Raw genomic sequence first — 25,694 nt, forward strand, 5'->3', positions numbered from 1 at the left:
ACTGAAACTGTCCATTAAACCTGGTTTGGATCAATATTTTAGAGGATAACGCATGTTAGGTCTAGGTTAGCCCTGGGATTTTCACTCATCAGACTCATACTTTCGCATTCTTCACATACTTGTTGAACGGATCCAGGGTTTTTTCTGGTTTGGTTCACGTTGTAATGTGGTACCACACTGAAACATTCAATTAAACCTGATCTTGATAAATATTTTAGAGTATAACGCATGTTAGGTCTGGCTTGGGTCTAGGATTTGCCCTCATCAGGCTCATACTTTCGCTTATTTCTCATACTTCATGGCTAGATCCTGGGCTGTTTCTGGATTGTATCACGTAGTAATGTGGTACCACGCTGAAACAGTCAATTAAACCTGGTTTCGATCAATATTTTAGAGGATAACGCATGTTAGGTCTGGGATAGGTCTGGGATTTGCCCACATCAGGCTCATACCTTCGCGTTTTTCACATACACGTTGAACAGATCCTGGGTTACTTTCTGGTTTGGATCACGTAGTAATGTGGTACCACACTGAAACAGTCGATTAAACCAGGTTTCGATCAATATTTTTGAGGATAACGCATGTTAGGTCAAGGTTAGGCCTGGTATTTTCCCTCATCAGACTCATACTTTCGCATTCTTCACATACTTGTTGAACGGATCCTGGGTTTTTTCTCGTTTGGATCACGTAGTAATGCGGGACCACACAGAAACAATCAATTAAACCTGGTCTTGATAAATATTTTAGAGGACAACGCATGTTAGGTCTGGGTTAGGTCTAGGATTTGCCCTCGTCAGGCTCATACTTTCGCATATTTCTCATACTTCATGGCTAGATCCAGGGCTATTTCTTGATTGTATCACGTAGTAATGAAGTACAACACTGAAACAGTCAATTAAACCTGGTTTCCATCAATATTTTAGAGGATAACGCAAGTTAGGTCTGGGATAGGTCTGGGATTTGCCCTCATCAGGCTCATACTTTCGCGTTTTTCACATACTTGTTGAACAGATCCTGGGTTTTTTCTGGATTGCGTCACGTAGTAGTGTGGTACCACACTGAAACAGTCGATTAAACCTGGTTTCGATCAATATTTTAGAGGATAACGCAAGTTAAGTCTGGGATTGGTCTGGGATTTGACCTCATCAGACTCATACTTTCGCACTCTTCACATACTCGTTGAACAGATCCTGGGTTATTTTCTGGTTTGGACCACATAGTAATGTGGAACCACACTGAAACAGTCGATTAAACCAGGTTTCGATCAATATTTTTGGGGATAACGCATGTTAGGTCTAGGTTAGGCCTGGGATTTTCACTCATCAGGCTCATACTTTCGCATTCTTCACATACTTGTTGAACGGATCCTGGGTTTTTTCTGGTTTGGATCACGTAGTAATGTGGGACGACACTGTAACAGTTAATTAAACCTGGTTTCGATCAATATTTTAGAGAATAATTCATGCTAGGTCTGGGATAGGTCTGGGATTTGCCCTCATCAGGCTCATTGTTTCGCGTTTTTCACATACTTGTTGAACAGATCCTGGGTTTTTTCTGGTTTGTATCACGTAGTAGTGTGGTACCACACTGAAACTGTCCATTAAACCTGGTTTGCATCAATATTTTAGAGGATAACGCATGTTAGGTCTAGGTTAGCCCTGGGATTTTCACTCATCAGACTCATACTTTCGCATTCTTCACATACTTGTTGAACTGATCCTGGGTTTTTTCTGGTTTGGATCACGTAGTAATGTGGTACCACACTGAAACAGTCGATTAAACCTGGTTTCGATCAATATTTTAGAGGATAACGCAAGTTAGGTCTGGGATAGGTCTGGGATTTGACCTCATCAGACTCATACTTTCGCACACTACACATACTCGTTGAACAGATCCTGGGTTATTTTCTGGTTTGGATCACATAGTAATGTGGTACCACACTGTAACAGTCGATTAAACCAGGTTTCGATCAATATTTTAGAGTATAACTCATGTTAGGTCTAGGTTAGGCCTGGTATTTTCACTCATCAGACTCATACTTTCGCATTCTTCTCATACTTGTTGAACGGATCCTGGGTTTTTTCTGGTTTGGATCACGTAGTAATGTGGGACCACACAGAAACAATCAATTAAACCTGGTCTTGATAAATATTTTAGAGGATAACGCATGTTAGGTCTGGGTTAGGTCTAGGATTTGCCCTCGTCAGGCTCATACTTTCGCATATTTCTCATACTTCATGGCTAGATCCAGGGCTATTTCTGGATTGTATCACGTAGTAATGAAGTACAACACTGAAACAGTCAATTAAACCTGGTTTCCATCAATATTTTAGAGGATAACGCAAGTTAGGTCTGGGATAGGTCTGGGATTTGCCCTCATCAGGCTCATACTTTCGCGTTTTTCACATACTTGTTGAACAGATCCTGGGTTTTTTCTGGTTTGTATCACGTAGTAGTGTGGAACCACACTGAAACAGTCGATTAAACCAGGTTTCGATCAATATTTTTGAGGATAACGCATGTTAGGTCTAGGTTAGGCCTGGGATTTTCACTCATCAGGCTCATACTTTCGCGTTTTTCACATACTTGTTGAACAGATCCTGGGTTTTTTCTGGTTTGTATCACGTTGTAGTGTGGTACCACACTGAAACTGTCCATTAAACCTGGTTTCGATCAATATTTTAGAGGATAACGCAAGTTAGGTCTGGGATAGGTCTGGGATTTGACCTCGTCAGACTCATACTTTCGCACACTACACATACTCGTTGCACAGATCCTGGGTTATTTTCTGGTTTGGATCACATAGTAATGTGGTACCACACTGTAACAGTCGATTAAACCAGGTTTCGATCAATATTTTAAAGGATAACGCATGTTAGGTCTAGGTTAGGTCTGGGATTTGCTCTCATCAGGCTCATTCTTTCGCATATTTCTCATACTTGATGGCTATATCCTAGGCTTTTTCTGGATTGCATCACGTAGTAATGTAGTACCACACTGAAACAGTCAATGAAACCTGGTTTCGATCAATATTTTAGAGGATAACACATGTTAGGTCTAGGTTAGCCCTGGGATTTTCACTCATCAGACTCATACTTTCGCATTCTTCACATACTTGTTGAACTGATCCTGGGTTTTTTCTGGTTTGGATCACCTAGTAATGTGGTACCACACTGAAACGGTCGATTAAACCTGGTTTCGATCAATATTTTAGAGGATAACGCATGTTAGGTCTAGGTTAGCCCTGGGATTTTCACACATCAGATTCATACTTTCGCATTCTTCACATACTTGTTGAACGGATCCAGGGTTTTTTCTGGTTTGGTTCACGTAGTAATGTGGTACCACACTGAAACATTCAATTAAACCTGATCTTGATAAATATTTTAGAGGACAACGCATGTTAGGTCTGGGTTAGGTCTAGGATTTGCCCTCGTCAGGCTCATACTTTCGCACACTTCACATACTCGTTGAACAGATCCTGGGTTATTTTCTGGTTTGGACCACATAGTAATGTGGAACCACACTGAAACAGTCGATTAAACCAGGTTTCGATCAATATTTTTGGGGATAACGCATGTTAGGTCTAGGTTAGGCCTGGGATTTTCACTCATCAGGCTCATACTTTCGCATTCTTCACATACTTGTTGAACGGATCCTGGGTTTTTTCTGGTTTGGATCACGTAGTAATGTGGGACGACACTGTAACAGTTAATTAAACCTGGTTTCGATCAATATTTTAGAGAATAATTCATGCTAGGTCTGGGATAGGTCTGGGATTTGCCCTCATCAGGCTCATTGTTTCGCGTTTTTCACATACTTGTTGAACAGATCCTGGGTTTTTTCTGGTTTGTATCACGTAGTAGTGTGGTACCACACTGAAACTGTCCATTAAACCTGGTTTGCATCAATATTTTAGAGGATAACGCATGTTAGGTCTAGGTTAGCCCTGGGATTTTCACTCATCAGACTCATACTTTCGCATTCTTCACATACTTGTTGAACTGATCCTGGGTTTTTTCTGGTTTCGATCACGTAGTAATGTGGTACCACACTGAAACAGTCGATTAAACCTGGTTTCGATCAATATTTTAGATAACGCAAGTTAGGTCTGGGATAGGTCTGGGATTTGACCTCATCAGACTCATACTTTCGCACACTACACATACTCGTTGAACAGATCCTGGGTTATTTTCTGGTTTGGATCACATAGTAATGTGGTACCACACTGTAACAGTCGATTAAACCAGGTTTCGATCAATATTTTAGAGTATAACTCATGTTAGGTCTAGGTTAGGCCTGGTATTTTCACTCATCACACTCATACTTTCGCATTCTTCTCATACTTGTTGAACGGATCCTGGGTTTTTTCTGGTTTGGATCACGTAGTAATGTGGGACCACACAGAAACAATCAATTAAACCTGGTCTTGATAAATATTTTAGAGGATAACGCATGTTAGGTCTGGGTTAGGTCTAGGATTTGCCCTGGTCAGGCTCATACTTTCGCATATTTCTCATACTTCATGGCTAGATCCAGGGCTATTTCTGGATTGTATCACGTAGTAATGAAGTACAACACTGAAACAGTCAATTAAACCTGGTTTCCATCAATATTTTAGAGGATAACGCAAGTTAGGTCTGGGATAGGTCTGGGATTTGCCCTCATCAGGCTCATACTTTCGCGTTTTTCACATACTTGTTGAACAGATCCTGGGTTTTTTCTGGATTGCGTCACGTAGTAGTGTGGAACCACACTGAAACAGTCGATTAAACCAGGTTTCGATCAATATTTTTGAGGATAACGCATGTTAGGTCTAGGTTAGGCCTGGGATTTTCACTCATCAGGCTCATACTTTCGCGTTTTTCACATACTTGTTGAACAGATCCTGGGTTTTTTCTGGTTTGTATCACGTTGTAGTGTGGTACCACACTGAAACTGTCCATTAAACCTGGTTTCGATCAATATTTTAGAGGATAACGCAAGTTAGGTCTGGGATAGGTCTGGGATTTGACCTCGTCAGACTCATACTTTCGCACACTACACATACTCGTTGCACAGATCCTGGGTTATTTTCTGGTTTGGATCACATAGTAATGTGGTACCACACTGTAACAGTCGATTAAACCAGGTTTCGATCAATATTTTAGAGTATAACTCATGTTAGGTCTAGGTTAGGCCTGGGATTTTCATTTATCAGACTCATACTTTCGCATTCTTCACATACTTGTTGAACGGATTCTGGGTTTTTTCTGGTTTGGATCACGTAGTAATGTGGGACCACACTGAAACAGTCAATTAAACCTGGTTTGGATAAATATTTTAGAGGATAATGCATCTTAGGTCTGGGTTAGGTCTAAGATTTGCCCTCATCAGGCTCACAGTTTCGCGTTTTTCACATACTTGTTGAACAGATCCTGGGTTCTTTCTGGTTTGGATCACGAAGTAGTGTGGTACCACACTGAAACAGTCCATTAAACCTGGTTTCGCTCAATATTTTAAAGGATAACGCATGTTAGGTCTAGGTTAGGTCTGGGATTTGCTCTCATCAGGCTCATTCTTTCGCATATTTCTCATACTTGATGGCTAGATCCTAGGCTTTTTCTGGATTGCATCACGTAGTAATGTAGTACCACACTGAAACAGTCAATGAAACCTGGTTTCGGTCAATATTTTAGAGGATAACACATGTTAGGTCTAGGTTAGCCCTGGGATTTTCACTCATCAGACTCATACTTTCGCATTCTTCACATACTTGTTGAACTGATCCTGGGTTTTTTCTGGTTTGGATCACCTAGTAATGTGGTACCACACTGAAACGGTCGATTAAACCTGGTTTCGATCAATATTTTAGAGGATAACGCATGTTAGGTCTAGGTTAGCCCTGGGATTTTCACTCATCAGATTCATACTTTCGCATTCTTCACATACTTGTTGAACTGATCCTGGGTTTTTTCTGGTTTGGATCACGTAGTAATGTGGTACCACACTGAAACAGTCAATTAAGCCTGGTTTCGATCAATATTTTGGAGAATAATTCATGTTAGGTCTAGGTTAGGTCTGGGATTTGCTGTCATCAGGCTCATTCTTTCGCATATTTCTCATACTTGAGGGCTAGATCCTGGGCTTTTTCTGGATTGCATCACGTAGTAATGAAGTACAACACTGAAACAGTCAATTAAACCTGGTTTCCATCAATATTTTAGAGGACATCGCATGTTAGGTGTGGGATAGGTGTGGGATTTTCACTCATCAGACTCATACTTTCGCATTCTTCACATATTTGTTCAACGGATCCTGGGTTTTTTCTGGATTGCGTCACGTAGTAGTGTGGTACCACACTGAAACAGTCGATTAAACCTGGTTTCGATCAATATTTTTGAGGATAACGCATGTTAGGTCTAGGTTAGGCCGGGGTTTTCACTCAACAGACTCATACTTTCGCATTCTTCACATACTTGTTGAACGGATCCTGGATTCTTACTGGTTTGGATCACGTAGTAATGTGGTACCACACTGAAACATTCAATTAAACCTGGTCTTGATAAATATTTTAGAGGATAACGCATGTTAGGTCTGGGTTAGGTCTAGGATTTGCCCTCATCAGGCTCATACTTTCGCATATTTCTCATACTTCATGGTTAGATCCTGGGCTGTTTCTGGATTGTATCACGTAGTAATGTGGTACCACGCTGAAACAGTCAATTAAACCTGGTTTCCATCAATATTTTAGAGGACATCACATGTTAGGTCTAGGTTAGGCCTGGGATTTGCCCTCATCAGGGTCATACTTTCGCAGTTTTAACATACATGTTGACCTGATCGAGGGTTTTTTCTGCTTTGGATCACGTAGTAAAGTGGTACCACACTGAAACTGTCCATTAAACCTGGTTTGGATCAATATTTTAGAGGATAACGCATGTTAGGTCTAGGTTAGCCCTGGGATTTTCACTCATCAGACTCATACTTTCGCATTCTTCACATACTTGTTGAACGGATCCTGGGTTTTTTCTGGTTTGGTTCACGTAGTAATGTGGTACCACACTGAAACATTCAATTAAACCTGATCTTGATAAATATTTTAGAGGATAACGCATGTTAGGTTTGGGTTAAGTCTAGGATTTGCCCTCATCAGGCTCATACTTTCGCATATTTCTCATACTTCATGGTTAGATCCTGGGCTGTTTCTGGATTGTATCACGTAGTAATGTGGTACCACGCTGAAACAGTCAATTAAACCTGGTTTCGATCAATATTCTTGAGGATAACGCATGTTAGGTCTAGGTTAGGCCGGGGTCTTTCACTCATCACACTTATACTTTCGCATTCTTCACATACTTGTTGAACAGATACAGGGTTTTTTCTGGTTTGGTTCACGTAGTAATGTGGTACCACACTGAAACATTCAATTAAACCTGGTCTTGATAAATATTTTAGAGGATAACGCATGTTAGGTGTGGGATAGGTCTGGGATTTTCACTCATCAGACTCATACTTTCGCATTCTTCACATATTTGTTGAACGGATCCTGGGCTTTTTCTGGTTTGGATCACGTAGTAATGTGGTACCACACTGAAACAGTCAATTAAACCTGGTTTCGATCAATATTTTAGAGAATAATTCATGTTAGGTCTAGGTTAGGTCTGGGATTTGCTCTCATCAGGCTCATACTTTCGCACACTTCACATACTCGTTTGACAGATCCTGGGTTATTTTCTGGTTTGGATCGCATAGTAATGTGGTACCACACTGAAACAGTCGATTAAACCAGGTTTCGATCAATATTTTAGAGGATAACGCAAGTTAGGTCTGGGATAGGTCTGGGATTTGCCCTCATCATACTCATACTTTCGCACACTTCACATACTCGTTGAACAGATCCTGGATTATTTTCTAGTTTGGATCACATAGTAATGTGGTACCACACTGAAACAGTCGATTAAACCAGGTTTTGATCAATATTTTTGAGGATAACGCATGTTAGGTCTAGTTTAGGCCTGGGATTTGCCCTCATCAGACTCATACTTTCGCATACTTCAAATACTTGTTGAACAGGTCCTGGGTTTTTTTCTGGTTTGGATCACGTAGTAATGTGGTACCACACTGAAACAGTCGATTAAACCAGGTCTTGATAAATATTTTAGAGGATAACGCATGTTAGGTCTGGGTTAGGTCTAGGATTTGCCCTCGTCAGGCTCATACTTTCGCATATTTCTCATACTTCATGGCTAGATCCAGGGCTATTTCTGGATTGTATCACGTAGTAATGAAGTACAACACTGAAACAGTCAATTAAACCTGGTTTCCATCAATATTTTAGAGGATAACGCAAGTTAGGTCTGGGATAGGTCTGGGATTTGCCCTCATCAGGCTCATACTTTCGCGTTTTTCACATACTTGTTGAACAGATCCTGGGTTTTTTCTGGATTGCGTCACGTAGTAGTGTGGAACCACACTGAAACAGTCGATTAAACCAGGTTTCGATCAATATTTTTGAGGATAACGCATGTTAGGTCTAGGTTAGGCCTGGGATTTTCACTCATCAGGCTCATACTTTCGCGTTTTTCACATACTTGTTGAACAGATCCTGGGTTTTTTCTGGTTTGTATCACGTTGTAGTGTGATACCACACTGAAACTGTCCATTAAACCTGGTTTCGATCAATATTTTAGAGGATAACGCAAGTTAGGTCTGGGATAGGTCTGGGATTTGACCTCGTCAGACTCATACTTTCGCACACTACACATACTCGTTGCACAGATCCTGGGTTATTTTCTGGTTTGGATCACATAGTAATGTGGTACCACACTGTAACAGTCGATTAAACCAGGTTTCGATCAATATTTTAGAGTATAACTCATGTTAGGTCTAGGTTAGGCCTGGGATTTTCATTTATCAGACTCATACTTTCGCATTCTTCACATACTTGTTGAACGGATTCTGGGTTTTTTCTGGTTTGGATCACGTAGTAATGTGGGACCACACTGAAACAGTCAATTAAACCTGGTTTGGATAAATATTTTAGAGGATAATGCATCTTAGGTCTGGGTTAGGTCTAAGATTTGCCCTCATCAGGCTCACAGTTTCGCGTTTTTCACATACTTGTTGAACAGATCCTGGGTTCTTTCTGGTTTGGATCACGAAGTAGAGTGGTACCACACTGAAACAGTCCATTAAACCTGGTTTCGCTCAATATTTTAAAGGATAACGCATGTTAGGTCTAGGTTAGGTCTGGGATTTGCTCTCATCAGGCTCATTCTTTCGCATATTTCTCATACTTGATGGCTAGATCCTAGGCTTTTTCTGGATTGCATCACGTAGTAATGTAGTACCACACTGAAACAGTCAATGAAACCTGGTTTCGATCAATATTTTAGAGGATAACACATGTTAGGTCTAGGTTAGCCCTGGGATTTTCACTCATCAGACTCATACTTTCGCATTCTTCACATACTTGTTGAACTGATCCTGGCTTTTTTCTGGTTTGGATCACCTAGTAATGTGGTACCACACTGAAACGGTCGATTAAACCTGGTTTCGATCAATATTTTAGAGGATAACGCATGTTAGGTCTAGGTTAGCCCTGGGATTTTCACTCATCAGATTCATACTTTCGCATTCTTCACATACTTGTTGAACTGATCCTGGGTTTTTTCTGGTTTGGATCACGTAGTAATGTGGTACCACACTGAAACAGTCAATTAAACCTGGTTTCGATCAATATTTTGGAGAATAATTCATGTTATGTCTAGGTTAGGTCTGGGATTTGCTGTCATCAGGCTCATTCTTTCGCATATTTCTCATACTTGAGGGCTAGATCCTGGGCTTTTTCTGGATTGCATCACGTAGTAATGAAGTACAACACTGAAACAGTCAATTAAACCTGGTTTCCATCAATATTTTAGAGGACATCGCATGTTAGGTGTGGGATAGGTGTGGGATTTTCACTCATCAGACTCATACTTTCGCATTCTTCACATATTTGTTCAACGGATCCTGGGTTTTTTCTGGATTGCGTCACGTAGTAGTGTGGTACCACACTGAAACAGTCGATTAAACCTGGCTTCGATCAATATTTTTGAGGATAACGCATGTTAGGTCTAGGTTAGGCCGGGGTTTTCACTCAACAGACTCATACTTTCGCATTCTTCACATACTTGTTGAACGGATCCTGGATTCTTACTGGTTTGGATCACGTAGTAATGTGGTACCACACTGAAACATTCAATTAAACCTGGTCTTGATAAATATTTTAGAGGATAACGCATGTTAGGTCTGGGTTAGGTCTAGGATTTGCCCTCATCAGGCTCATACTTTCGCATATTTCTCATACTTCATGGCTGGATCCTGGGCTTTTTCTGAATTGCATCACGTAGTAATGAAGTACAACACTGAAACAGTCAATTAAACCTGGTTTCCATCAATATTTTAGAGGACATCACATGTTAGGTCTAGGTTAGGCCTGGGATTTGCCCTCATCAGGGTCATACTTTCGCAGTTTTAACATACATGCTGACCTGATCGAGGGTTTTTTCTGCTTTGGATCACGTAGTAAAGTGGTACCACACTGAAACTGTCCATTAAACCTGGTTTGGATCAATATTTTAGAGGATAACGCATGTTAGGTCTAGGTTAGCCCTGGGATTTTCACTCATCAGACTCATACTTTCGCATTCTTCACATACTTGTTGAACGGATCCAGGGTTTTTTCTGGTTTGGTTCACGTTGTAATGTGGTACCACACTGAAACATTCAATTAAACCTGATCTTGATAAATATTTTAGAGTATAACGCATGTTAGGTCTGGCTTGGGTCTAGGATTTGCCCTCATCAGGCTCATACTTTCGCTTATTTCTCATACTTCATGGCTAGATCCTGGGCTGTTTCTGGATTGTATCACGTAGTAATGTGGTACCACGCTGAAACAGTCAATTAAACCTGGTTTCGATCAATATTTTAGAGGATAACGCATGTTAGGTCTGGGATAGGTCTGGGATTTGCCCACATCAGGCTCATACCTTCGCGTTTTTCACATACACGTTGAACAGATCCTGGGTTACTTTCTGGTTTGGATCACGTAGTAATGTGGTACCACACTGAAACAGTCGATTAAACCAGGTTTCGATCAATATTTTTGAGGATAACGCATGTTAGGTCAAGGTTAGGCCTGGTATTTTCCCTCATCAGACTCATACTTTCGCATTCTTCACATACTTGTTGAACGGATCCTGGGTTTTTTCTCGTTTGGATCACGTAGTAATGCGGGACCACACAGAAACAATCAATTAAACCTGGTCTTGATAAATATTTTAGAGGACAACGCATGTTAGGTCTGGGTTAGGTCTAGGATTTGCCCTCGTCAGGCTCATACTTTCGCATATTTCTCATACTTCATGGCTAGATCCAGGGCTATTTCTTGATTGTATCACGTAGTAATGAAGTACAACACTGAAACAGTCAATTAAACCTGGTTTCCATCAATATTTTAGAGGATAACGCAAGTTAGGTCTGGGATAGGTCTGGGATTTGCCCTCATCAGGCTCATACTTTCGCGTTTTTCACATACTTGTTGAACAGATCCTGGGTTTTTTCTGGATTGCGTCACGTAGTAGTGTGGTACCACACTGAAACAGTCGATTAAACCTGGTTTCGATCAATATTTTAGAGGATAACGCAAGTTAAGTCTGGGATTGGTCTGGGATTTGACCTCATCAGACTCATACTTTCGCACACTTCACATACTCGTTGAACAGATCCTGGGTTATTTTCTGGTTTGGACCACATAGTAATGTGGAACCACACTGAAACAGTCGATTAAACCAGGTTTCGATCAATATTTTTGGGGATAACGCATGTTAGGTCTAGGTTAGGCCTGGGATTTTCACTCATCAGGCTCATACTTTCGCATTCTTCACATACTTGTTGAACGGATCCTGGGTTTTTTCTGGTTTGGATCACGTAGTAATGTGGGACGACACTGTAACAGTTAATTAAACCTGGTTTCGATCAATATTTTAGAGAATAATTCATGCTAGGTCTGGGATAGGTCTGGGATTTGCCCTCATCAGGCTCATTGTTTCGCGTTTTTCACATACTTGTTGAACAGATCCTGGGTTTTTTCTGGTTTGTATCACGTAGTAGTGTGGTACCACACTGAAACTGTCCATTAAACCTGGTTTGCATCAATATTTTAGAGGATAACGCATGTTAGGTCTAGGTTAGCCCTGGGATTTTCACTCATCAGACTCATACTTTCGCATTCTTCACATACTTGTTGAACTGATCCTGGGTTTTTTCTGGTTTGGATCACGTAGTAATGTGGTACCACACTGAAACAGTCGATTAAACCTGGTTTCGATCAATATTTTAGAGGATAACGCAAGTTAGGTCTGGGATAGGTCTGGGATTTGACCTCATCAGACTCATACTTTCGCACACTACACATACTCGTTGAACAGATCCTGGGTTATTTTCTGGTTTGGATCACATAGTAATGTGGTACCACACTGTAACAGTCGATTAAACCAGGTTTCGATCAATATTTTAGAGTATAACTCATGTTAGGTCTAGGTTAGGCCTGGTATTTTCACTCATCAGACTCATACTTTCGCATTCTTCTCATACTTGTTGAACGGATCCTGGGTTTTTTCTGGTTTGGATCACGTAGTAATGTGGGACCACACAGAAACAATCAATTAAACCTGGTCTTGATAAATATTTTAGAGGATAACGCATGTTAGGTCTGGGTTAGGTCTAGGATTTGCCCTCGTCAGGCTCATACTTTCGCATATTTCTCATACTTCATGGCTAGATCCAGGGCTATTTCTGGATTGTATCACGTAGTAATGAAGTACAACACTGAAACAGTCAATTAAACCTGGTTTCCATCAATATTTTAGAGGATAACGCAAGTTAGGTCTGGGATAGGTCTGGGATTTGCCCTCATCAGGCTCATACTTTCGCGTTTTTCACATACTTGTTGAACAGATCCTGGGTTTTTTCTGGATTGCGTCACGTAGTAGTGTGGAACCACACTGAAACAGTCGATTAAACCAGGTTTCGATCAATATTTTTGAGGATAACGCATGTTAGGTCTAGGTTAGGCCTGGGATTTTCACTCATCAGGCTCATACTTTCGCGTTTTTCACATACTTGTTGAACAGATCCTGGGTTTTTTCTGGTTTGTATCACGTTGTAGTGTGGTACCACACTGAAACTGTCCATTAAACCTGGTTTCGATCAATATTTTAGAGGATAACGCAAGTTAGGTCTGGGATAGGTCTGGGATTTGACCTCGTCAGACTCATACTTTCGCACACTACACATACTCGTTGCACAGATCCTGGGTTATTTTCTGGTTTGGATCACATAGTAATGTGGTACCACACTGTAACAGTCGATTAAACCAGGTTTCGATCAATATTTTAAAGGATAACGCATGTTAGGTCTAGGTTAGGTCTGGGATTTGCTCTCATCAGGCTCATTCTTTCGCATATTTCTCATACTTGATGGCTATATCCTAGGCTTTTTCTGGATTGCATCACGTAGTAATGTAGTACCACACTGAAACAGTCAATGAAACCTGGTTTCGATCAATATTTTAGAGGATAACACATGTTAGGTCTAGGTTAGCCCTGGGATTTTCACTCATCAGACTCATACTTTCGCATTCTTCACATACTTGTTGAACTGATCCTGGGTTTTTTCTGGTTTGGATCACCTAGTAATGTGGTACCACACTGAAACGGTCGATTAAACCTGGTTTCGATCAATATTTTAGAGGATAACGCATGTTAGGTCTAGGTTAGCCCTGGGATTTTCACACATCAGATTCATACTTTCGCATTCTTCACATACTTGTTGAACGGATCCAGGGTTTTTTCTGGTTTGGTTCACGTAGTAATGTGGTACCACACTGAAACATTCAATTAAACCTGATCTTGATAAATATTTTAGAGGACAACGCATGTTAGGTCTGGGTTAGGTCTAGGATTTGCCCTCGTCAGGCTCATACTTTCGCATATTTCTCATACTTCATGGCTAGATCCAGGGCTATTTCTTGATTGTATCACGTAGTAATGAAGTACAACACTGAAACAGTCAATTAAACCTGGTTTCCATCAATATTTTAGAGGATAACGCAAGTTAGGTCTGGGATAGGTCTGGGATTTGCCCTCATCAGGCTCATACTTTCGCGTTTTTCACATACTTGTTGAACAGATCCTGGGTTTTTTCTGGATTGCGTCACGTAGTAGTGTGGTACCACACTGAAACAGTCGATTAAACCTGGTTTCGATCAATATTTTAGAGGATAACGCAAGTTAAGTCTGGGATTGGTCTGGGATTTGACCTCATCAGACTCATACTTTCGCACACTTCACATACTCGTTGAACAGATCCTGGGTTATTTTCTGGTTTGGACCACATAGTAATGTGGAACCACACTGAAACAGTCGATTAAACCAGGTTTCGATCAATATTTTTGGGGATAACGCATGTTAGGTCTAGGTTAGGCCTGGGATTTTCACTCATCAGGCTCATACTTTCGCATTCTTCACATACTTGTTGAACTGATCCTGGGTTTTTTCTGGTTTCGATCACGTAGTAATGTGGTACCACACTGAAACAGTTAATTAAACCTGGTTTCGATCAATATTTTAGAGAATAATTCATGCTAGGTCTGGGATAGGTCTGGGATTTGCCCTCATCAGGCTCATTGTTTCGCGTTTTTCACATACTTGTTGAACAGATCCTGGGTTTTTTCTGGTTTGTATCACGTAGTAGTGTGGTACCACACTGAAACTGTCCATTAAACCTGGTTTGCATCAATATTTTAGAGGATAACGCATGTTAGGTCTAGGTTAGCCCTGGGATTTTCACTCATCAGACTCATACTTTCGCATTCTTCACATACTTGTTGAACTGATCCTGGGTTTTTTCTGGTTTCGATCACGTAGTAATGTGGTACCACACTGAAACAGTCGATTAAACCTGGTTTCGATCAATATTTTAGATAACGCAAGTTAGGTCTGGGATAGGTCTGGGATTTGACCTCATCAGACTCATACTTTCGCACACTACACATACTCGTTGAACAGATCCTGGGTTATTTTCTGGTTTGGATCACATAGTAATGTGGTACCACACTGTAACAGTCGATTAAACCAGGTTTCGATCAATATTTTAGAGTATAACTCATGTTAGGTCTAGGTTAGGCCTGGTATTTTCACTCATCACACTCATACTTTCGCATTCTTCTCATACTTGTTGAACGGATCCTGGGTTTTTTCTGGTTTGGATCACGTAGTAATGTGGGACCACACAGAAACAATCAATTAAACCTGGTCTTGATAAATATTTTAGAGGATAACGCATGTTAGGTCTGGGTTAGGTCTAGGATTTGCCCTGGTCAGGCTCATACTTTCGCATATTTCTCATACTTCATGGCTAGATCCAGGGCTATTTCTGGATTGTATCACGTAGTAATGAAGTACAACACTGAAACAGTCAATTAAACCTGGTTTCCATCAATATTTTAGAGGATAACGCAAGTTAGGTCTGGGATAGGTCTGGGATTTGCCCTCATCAGGCTCATACTTTCGCGTTTTTCACATACTTGTTGAACAGATCCTGGGTTTTTTCTGGATTGCGTCACGTAGTAGTGTGGAACCACACTGAAACAGTCGATTAAACCAGGTTTCGATCAATATTTTTGAGGATAACGCATGTTAGGTCTAGGTTAGGCCTGGGATTTTCACTCATCAGGCTCATACTTTCGCGTTTTTCACATACTTGTTGAACAGATCCTGGGTTTTTTCTGGTTTGTATCACGTTGTAGTGTGGTACCACACTGAAACTGTCCATTAAACCTGGTTTCGATCAATATTTTAGAGGATAACGCAAGTTAGGTCTGGGATAGGTCTGGGATTTGACCTCGTCAGACTCATACTTTCGCACACTACACATACTCGTTGCACAGATCCTGGGTTATTTTCTGGTTTGGATCACATAGTAATGTGGTACCACACTGTAACAGTCGATTAAACCAGGTTTCGATCAATATTTTAGAGTATAACTCATGTTAGGTCTAGGTTAGGCCTGGGATTTTCATTTATCAGACTCATACTTTCGCATTCTTCACATACTTGTTGAACGGATTCTGGGTTTTTTCTGGTTTGGATCACGTAGTAATGTGGGACCACACTGAAACAGTCAATTAAACCTGGTTTGGATAAATATTTTAGAGGATAATGCATCTTAGGTCTGGGTTAGGTCTAAGATTTGCCCTCATCAGGCTCACAGTTTCGCGTTTTTCACATACTTGTTGAACAGATCCTGGGTTCTTTCTGGTTTGGATCACGAAGTAGTGTGGTACCACACTGAAACAGTCCATTAAACCTGGTTTCGCTCAATATTTTAAAGGATAACGCATGTTAGGTCTAGGTTAGGTCTGGGATTTGCTCTCATCAGGCTCATTCTTTCGCATATTTCTCATACTTGATGGCTAGATCCTAGGCTTTTTCTGGATTGCATCACGTAGTAATGTAGTACCACACTGAAACAGTCAATGAAACCTGGTTTCGGTCAATATTTTAGAGGATAACACATGTTAGGTCTAGGTTAGCCCTGGGATTTTCACTCATCAGACTCATACTTTCGCATTCTTCACATACTTGTTGAACTGATCCTGGGTTTTTTCTGGTTTGGATCACCTAGTAATGTGGTACCACACTGAAACGGTCGATTAAACCTGGTTTCGATCAATATTTTAGAGGATAACGCATGTTAGGTCTAGGTTAGCCCTGGGATTTTCACTCATCAGATTCATACTTTCGCATTCTTCACATACTTGTTGAACTGATCCTGGGTTTTTTCTGGTTTGGATCACGTAGTAATGTGGTACCACACTGAAACAGTCAATTAAGCCTGGTTTCGATCAATATTTTGGAGAATAATTCATGTTAGGTCTAGGTTAGGTCTGGGATTTGCTGTCATCAGGCTCATTCTTTCGCATATTTCTCATACTTGAGGGCTAGATCCTGGGCTTTTTCTGGATTGCATCACGTAGTAATGAAGTACAACACTGAAACAGTCAATTAAACCTGGTTTCCATCAATATTTTAGAGGACATCGCATGTTAGGTGTGGGATAGGTGTGGGATTTTCACTCATCAGACTCATACTTTCGCATTCTTCACATATTTGTTCAACGGATCCTGGGTTTTTTCTGGATTGCGTCACGTAGTAGTGTGGTACCACACTGAAACAGTCGATTAAACCTGGTTTCGATCAATATTTTTGAGGATAACGCATGTTAGGTCTAGGTTAGGCCGGGGTTTTCACTCAACAGACTCATACTTTCGCATTCTTCACATACTTGTTGAACGGATCCTGGATTCTTACTGGTTTGGATCACGTAGTAATGTGGTACCACACTGAAACATTCAATTAAACCTGGTCTTGATAAATATTTTAGAGGATAACGCATGTTAGGTCTGGGTTAGGTCTAGGATTTGCCCTCATCAGGCTCATACTTTCGCATATTTCTCATACTTCATGGTTAGATCCTGGGCTGTTTCTGGATTGTATCACGTAGTAATGTGGTACCACGCTGAAACAGTCAATTAAACCTGGTTTCCATCAATATTTTAGAGGACATCACATGTTAGGTCTAGGTTAGGCCTGGGATTTGCCCTCATCAGGGTCATACTTTCGCAGTTTTAACATACATGTTGACCTGATCGAGGGTTTTTTCTGCTTTGGATCACGTAGTAAAGTGGTACCACACTGAAACTGTCCATTAAACCTGGTTTGGATCAATATTTTAGAGGATAACGCATGTTAGGTCTAGGTTAGCCCTGGGATTTTCACTCATCAGACTCATACTTTCGCATTCTTCACATACTTGTTGAACGGATCCTGGGTTTTTTCTGGTTTGGTTCACGTAGTAATGTGGTACCACACTGAAACATTCAATTAAACCTGATCTTGATAAATATTTTAGAGGATAACGCATGTTAGGTTTGGGTTAAGTCTAGGATTTGCCCTCATCAGGCTCATACTTTCGCATATTTCTCATACTTCATGGTTAGATCCTGGGCTGTTTCTGGATTGTATCACGTAGTAATGTGGTACCACGCTGAAACAGTCAATTAAACCTGGTTTCGATCAATATTCTTGAGGATAACGCATGTTAGGTCTAGGTTAGGCCGGGGTCTTTCACTCATCACACTTATACTTTCGCATTCTTCACATACTTGTTGAACAGATACAGGGTTTTTTCTGGTTTGGTTCACGTAGTAATGTGGTACCACACTGAAACATTCAATTAAACCTGGTCTTGATAAATATTTTAGAGGATAACGCATGTTAGGTGTGGGATAGGTCTGGGATTTTCACTCATCAGACTCATACTTTCGCATTCTTCACATATTTGTTGAACGGATCCTGGGCTTTTTCTGGTTTGGATCACGTAGTAATGTGGTACCACACTGAAACAGTCAATTAAACCTGGTTTCGATCAATATTTTAGAGAATAATTCATGTTAGGTCTAGGTTAGGTCTGGGATTTGCTCTCATCAGGCTCATACTTTCGCACACTTCACATACTCGTTTGACAGATCCTGGGTTATTTTCTGGTTTGGATCGCATAGTAATGTGGTACCACACTGAAACAGTCGATTAAACCAGGTTTCGATCAATATTTTAGAGGATAACGCAAGTTAGGTCTGGGATAGGTCTGGGATTTGCCCTCATCATACTCATACTTTCGCACACTTCACATACTCGTTGAACAGATCCTGGATTATTTTCTAGTTTGGATCACATAGTAATGTGGTACCACACTGAAACAGTCGATTAAACCAGGTTTTGATCAATATTTTTGAGGATAACGCATGTTAGGTCTAGTTTAGGCCTGGGATTTGCCCTCATCAGACTCATACTTTCGCATACTTCAAATACTTGTTGAACAGGTCCTGGGTTTTTTTCTGGTTTGGATCACGTAGTAATGTGGTACCACACTGAAACAGTCGATTAAACCAGGTTTCGGTCAATATTTTTGAGGACAACGCATGTTAGGTCTAGGTTAGGCCGAGGATTTTCACTCATCAAACTCATACTTTCGCATTCTCCACATACTTGTTGAACGGATCCTGGGTTTTTACTGGTTTGGATCACGTAGCAATGTGGTACCACACTGAAACATTCAATTAAACCTGGTTTCCATCAATATCTTAGAGGACAACGGAAGTTAGGTCTGGGATTGGTCTGGGATTTGCCCTCATCAGGCACATACTTTCGCGTTTTTCACATACTTGTTTTACGGATCCTGGGTTTTTACTGGTTTGGATCACGTAGCAATGTGGTACCACACTGAAACATTCAATTAAACCTGGTCTTGATAAATATTTTTGAGGACAACGCATGTTAGGTTTGGGTTAGGTCTAGGATTTGCCCTCATCAGGCTCATACATTCGCATATTTCTCATACTTCATGGCTAGATCCTGGGCTGTTTCTGGATTGTGTCACGTAGTAATGTGGGACCACACTGAAACAAACAATTAAACCTGGTCTTGATAAATATTTTTGAGGATAACGCATGTTAGGTCTAGCTTAGGCCGGGGTTTTTCACTCATCAGACTCATACTTTCGCATTCTTCACATACTTGTTGAACGGATCCTGGGTTTTTACTGGTTTGGATCACGTAGTAATGTGGTACCACGGTGAAACAGTCAATTAAAACTGGTTTCGATCAATATCTTAGAGGATAACGCAAGTTAGGTCTGGGATTGGTCTGGGATTTGCCCTCATCAGGCTCATACTTTCGCGTTTTTCACATACTTGTTGAACAGATCCTGGGTCTTTTCCGGTTTGGGTCACGTAGTAGTGTGGCACCACACTGAAACAGTCGATTAAACCTGGTTTCGATCAATATTTTTGAGGATAACGCATGTTAGGTCTAGGTTAGGCCGGGGATTTTAGCTCAGCAGACTCATACTTTCGCATTCTTCACATACTTGTTGAACGGATCCTGGGTTTTTACACGCTTGGATCACGTAGTAATGTGGTACCACACTGAAACATTCAATTAAACCTGGTCTTGATAAATATTTTTTTATCAGTCCATCAAACCTGGTTTCGCTCAATATTTTAGAAGATAACGCATGTTAGGTCTAGGTTAGGTTCGGGATTTGCCCTCATCAGGGTCATACTTTCGCAGTTTTAACATGCATGTTGACCTGATCGAGGGTTTTTTCTGCTTTGGATCACGTAGTAAAGTGGTACCACACTGAAACAGTCGATTAAGCCTGGTTTCGATTAATATTTTTGGGATAACGCATGTTAGGTCTGGGATAGGTCTGGGATTTGCCCTCATCATGCTCATACTTTCGCAGTTTTAACATGCATGTTGACCTGATCGAGGGTTTTTTCTGCTTTGGATCACGTAGTAAAGTGGTACCACACTAAAACAGTCAATTAAACCTGGTTTCGATCAATATTTTAGAGGATAACGCATGTTAGGTCTGGGATAGGTCTGGGATTTGCCCTCATCATACTCATACTTTCGCACACTTCACATACTCGTTGAACAGATCCTGGATTATTTTCTAGTTTGGATCACATAGTAATGTGGTACCACACTGAAACAGTCGATTAAACCAGGTTTTGATCAATATTTTTGAGGATAACGCATGTTAGGTCTAGTTTAGGCCTGGGATTTGCCCTCATCAGACTCATACTTTCGCATACTTCAAATACTTGTTGAACAGGTCCTGGGTTTTTTTCTGGTTTGGATCACGTAGTAATGTGGTACCACACTGAAACAGTCGATTAAACCAGGTTTCGGTCAATATTTTTGAGGACAACGCATGTTAGGTCTAGGTTAGGCCGAGGATTTTCACTCATCAAACTCATACTTTCGCATTCTCCACATACTTGTTGAACGGATCCTGGGTTTTTACTGGTTTGGATCACGTAGCAATGTGGTACCACACTGAAACATTCAATTAAACCTGGTTTCCATCAATATCTTAGAGGACAACGGAAGTTAGGTCTGGGATTGGTCTGGGATTTGCCCTCATCAGGCACATACTTTCGCGTTTTTCACATACTTGTTGTACGGATCCTGGGTTTTTACTGGTTTGGATCACGTAGCAATGTGGTACCACACTGAAACATTCAATTAAACCTGGTCTTGATAAATATTTTTGAGGACAACGCATGTTAGGTTTGGGTTAGGTCTAGGATTTGCCCTCATCAGGCTCATACATTCGCATATTTCTCATACTTCATGGCTAGATCCTGGGCTGTTTCTGGATTGTGTCACGTAGTAATGTGGGACCACACTGAAACAAACAATTAAACCTGGTCTTGATAAATATTTTTGAGGATAACGCATGTTAGGTCTAGCTTAGGCCGGGGTTTTTCACTCATCAGACTCATACTTTCGCATTCTTCACATACTTGTTGAACGGATCCTGGGTTTTTACTGGTTTGAATCACGTAGTAATGTGGTACCACGGTGAAACAGTCAATTAAAACTGGTTTCGATCAATATCTTAGAGGATAACGCATGTTAGGTCTGGGTTAGGTCTAGGATTTGCCCTCATCAGGCTCATACTTTCGCATATTTCTCATACTTCATGGCTGGATCCTGGGCTATTTCTGGATTGGATCACGTAGTAATGTGGTACCACACTGCAACTGTCAATTAAACCTGGTTTTGATCAATATTTTAGAGAACAATTCATGTTAGGTCCAGGTTAGGTCTGGGGTTTGCTCTCATCAGGCTCATTCTTTCCCATATTTCTCATACTTGATGGCTAGATCCTGGGCTCTTTCTGGATTGCATCACGTAGTAATGAAGTACAACACTGAAACAGTCAATTAAACCTGGTTTCCATCAATATCTTAGAGGACAACGCAAGTTAGGTCTGGGATTGGTCTGGGATTTGCCCTCATCAGGCTCATACTTTCGCGTTTTTCACATACTTGTTGAACAGATCCTGGGTCTTTTCCGGTTTGGGTCACGTAGTAGTGTGGCACCACACTGAAACAGTCGATTAAACCTGGTTTCGATCAATATTTTTGAGGATAACGCATGTTAGGTCTAGGTTAGGCCGGGGATTTTCACTCAGCAGACTCATACTTTCGCATTCTTCCCATACTTGTTGAACGGATCCTGGGTTTTTACACGCTTGGATCACGTAGTAATGTGGTACCACACTGAAACATTCAATTAAACCTGGTCTTGATAAATATTTTAGAGGATAACGCATGTTAGGTCTGGGTTAGGTCTAGGATTTTTCCTCATCAGGCTCATACATTCGCATACTTCTCATACTTCATGGCTAGATGCTGGGCTGTTTCTGGATTCTATCACGTAGTAATGTGGTACCACGCTGAAACAGTCAATTAAACCTGGTTTCGATCAATATTTTAGAGGATAACGCAAGTTAGGTCTGGGTTAGGTCTGGGATTCGCCCTCATCAGGCTCATACTTTCGCGTTTTTCACATACTTGTTGAACTGATCCTGGGTTTTTTCTGGTTTGGATCACGTAGTAATGTGGTACCACACTGAATCAGTCGATTAAACCCGGTTTCGATCAATATTTTAGAGGATAACGCAAGTTAAGTCTGGCATAGGTCTGGGATTTGACCTCATCAGACTCATACTTTCGCACACTTACAATACTCGTTGAGCAGATCCTGGGTTATTTTCTGGTTTGGATCACATAGTAATGTGGTACCACACTGAAACAGTAGATTAAACCAGGTTTCGATCAATATTTTAGAGAATAATTCATGTTAGGTCTAGGTTAGGCCTGGGATTTTCACTCATCAGACTCATACTTTCGCATTCTTCACATACTTGTTGAACGGATCCTGGGTTTTTTCTGGTTTGGATCACGTAGTAATGTGGGACCACACTGAAACAGTCAATTAAACCTGGTTTCGATCAATATTTTAGAGAATAATTCATGTTAGGTTTAGGTTAGGTCTGGGATTTGCTCTCATCAGGCTCATTCTTTCGCATATTTCCCATACTTGATGGCTAGATCCTGGGCTTTATCTGGATTGCATCACGTAGTAATGTAGTACAACACTGAAACAGTCAATTAAACCTGGTTTCCATCTATATCTTAGAGGACAACGCAAGTTAGGTCTGGGATAGGTCTGGGATTTGCCCTCATCAGGGTCATACTTTCGCAGTTCTAACATACATGTTGACCTGATCGAGTGTTTTTTCTGCTTTGGATCACGTAGTAAAGTGGTACCACATTGAAACAGTCCATTAAACCTGGTTTGGATCAATATTTTAGTGGATAACGCATGTTAGGTCTAGGTTAGGCCTGGGATTTTCACTCATCAGACTCATACTTTCGCATTCTTCACATACTTGTTGGACGGATCCTGGGTTTTTTCTGGTTTGGATCAAGTAGTAATGTGGGACCACACTGAAACAATCAATTAAACCAGGTCATGATAAATATTTTAGAGGATGACGCATGTTAGGTCTGAGTTAGGTCTAGGATTTGCCCTCGTCAGGCTCATACTTTCGCATATTTCTCGTACTTCATGGCTAGATCCTGGGCTATTTCTGGATTGCATCACGTAGTAATGAAGTACAACACTGAAACAGTCAATTAAACCTGGTTTCCATCAATATTTTAGAGGACAACGCATGTTAGGTCTAGGTAAGGCCTGGGATTTGCCCTCATCAGGGTCATACTTTCGCAGTTTTAACATACATGTTGACCTGATCGAGGGTTCTTAATGCTTTGGATCACGTAGTAAAGTGGTACCACACTGAAACAGTCCATTAAACCTGGTTTGGATCAATATTTTAGAGGATAACGCATGTTAGGTCTAGGTTAGCCCTGGGAATTTCACTCATCAGACTCATACTTTCGCATTCTTCACATACTTGTTGAACGGATCCTGGGTTTTTTCTGGCTTGGTTCACGTAGTAATGTGGTACCACACTGAAACATTCAATTAAACTTGGTCTTGATAAATATTTTAGAGGATAACGCATGTTAGGTTTGGGTTAGGTCTAGGATTTGTCCTCATCAGGCTCATACATTCGCATATTTCTCATACTTCATGGCTAGATCCTGGGCTGTTTCTGGATTGTATCACGTAGTAATGTGGTACCACGCTAAAACAGTCGATTAAACCTGGTTTCGATCAATATTTTAGAGGATAACGCAAGTTAGGTCTGGGTTAGGTCTGGGATTCGCCCTCATCAGGCTCATACTTTCCCGTTTTTCACATACTTGTTGAACTGATCCTGGGTTTTTTCTGGTTTGGATCACGTAGTAATGTGGTACCACACTGAAACAGTCGATTAAACCCGGTTTCGATTAATATTTTAGAGGATAACGCAAGTTAAGTCTGGGATAGGTCTGGGATTTGACCTGATCAGACTCATACTTTCGCACACTTACAATACTCGTTGAGCAGATCCTGGGTTATTTTCTGGTTTGGATCACATAGTAATGTGGTACCACACTGAAACAGTAGATTAAACCAGGTTTCGATCAATATTTTAGAGAATAATTCATGTTAGGTCTAGGTTAGGCCTGGGATTTTCACTCATCAGACTCATACTTTCGCATTCTTCACATACTTGTTGAACGGATCCTGGGTTTTTTCTGGTTTGGATCACGTAGTAATGTGGGACCACACTGAAATAGTCAATTAAACCTGGTTTCGATCAATATTTTAGAGAATAATTCATGTTAGGTTTAGGATAGGTCTGGGATTTGCTCTCATCAGGCTCATTCTTTCGCATATTTCCCGTACTTGATGGCTATATCCTGGGCTTTTTCTGGATTGCATCACGTAGTAATGAAGTACAACACTGAAACAGTCAATTAAACCTGGTTTCCATCTATATCTTAGAGGACAACGCAAGTTAGGTCTGGGATAGGTCTGGGATTTGCCCTCATCAGGGTCATACCTTCGCAGTTCTAACATACATGTTGACCTGATCGAGTGTTTTTTCTGCTTTGGATCACGTAGTAAAGTGGGACCACACTGAAGCAGTCCATTAAACCTGGTTTGGATCAATATTTTAGAGGATAACGCATGTTAGGTCTAGGTTAGCCCTGGGATTTTCACTCATCAGACTCATACTTTCGCATTCTTCACATACTTGTTGAACGGATCCTGGGTTTTTTCTGGTTTGGATCCCGTAGTAATGTGGGACCACACTGAAACAGTCAATTAAACCTGGTTTCAATCAATATTTTAGAGGATAACGCAAGTTAGGTCTGGGATAGGTCTGGGATTTGCCCTCATCAGGGTCATACTTTCGCAGTTTTATCATACATGTTGACGTGATCGAGGGTTTTTTCTGCTTTGGATCACGTAGTAAAGTGGTACCACACTGAAACAGTCCACTAAACCTGGTTTGGATCAATATTTTGGAGGATAACGCATGTTAGGTCTGTTTTAGGCCGGGGATTTGCCCTCGTCAGGCTCATACTTTCGCATATTTCTCAGACTTCATGGCTAGATCCTGGGCTATTTCTGGATTAGATCACGTAGTAATGTGCTACCACACTGAAACATTCAATTAAAGCAGGTCTTGATAAATATTTTAGAGGAAAACACATGTTAGGTCTGGGTCAGGTCTAGAATTTGCCCTCATCAGGCTCATACTTTCGCATATTTTTCATACTT

This window comes from Colletes latitarsis, unplaced genomic scaffold (assembly GCF_051014445.1).
Source record: "Colletes latitarsis isolate SP2378_abdomen unplaced genomic scaffold, iyColLati1 scaffold0007, whole genome shotgun sequence".
NCBI lineage: Eukaryota > Metazoa > Arthropoda > Insecta > Hymenoptera > Colletidae > Colletes > Colletes latitarsis.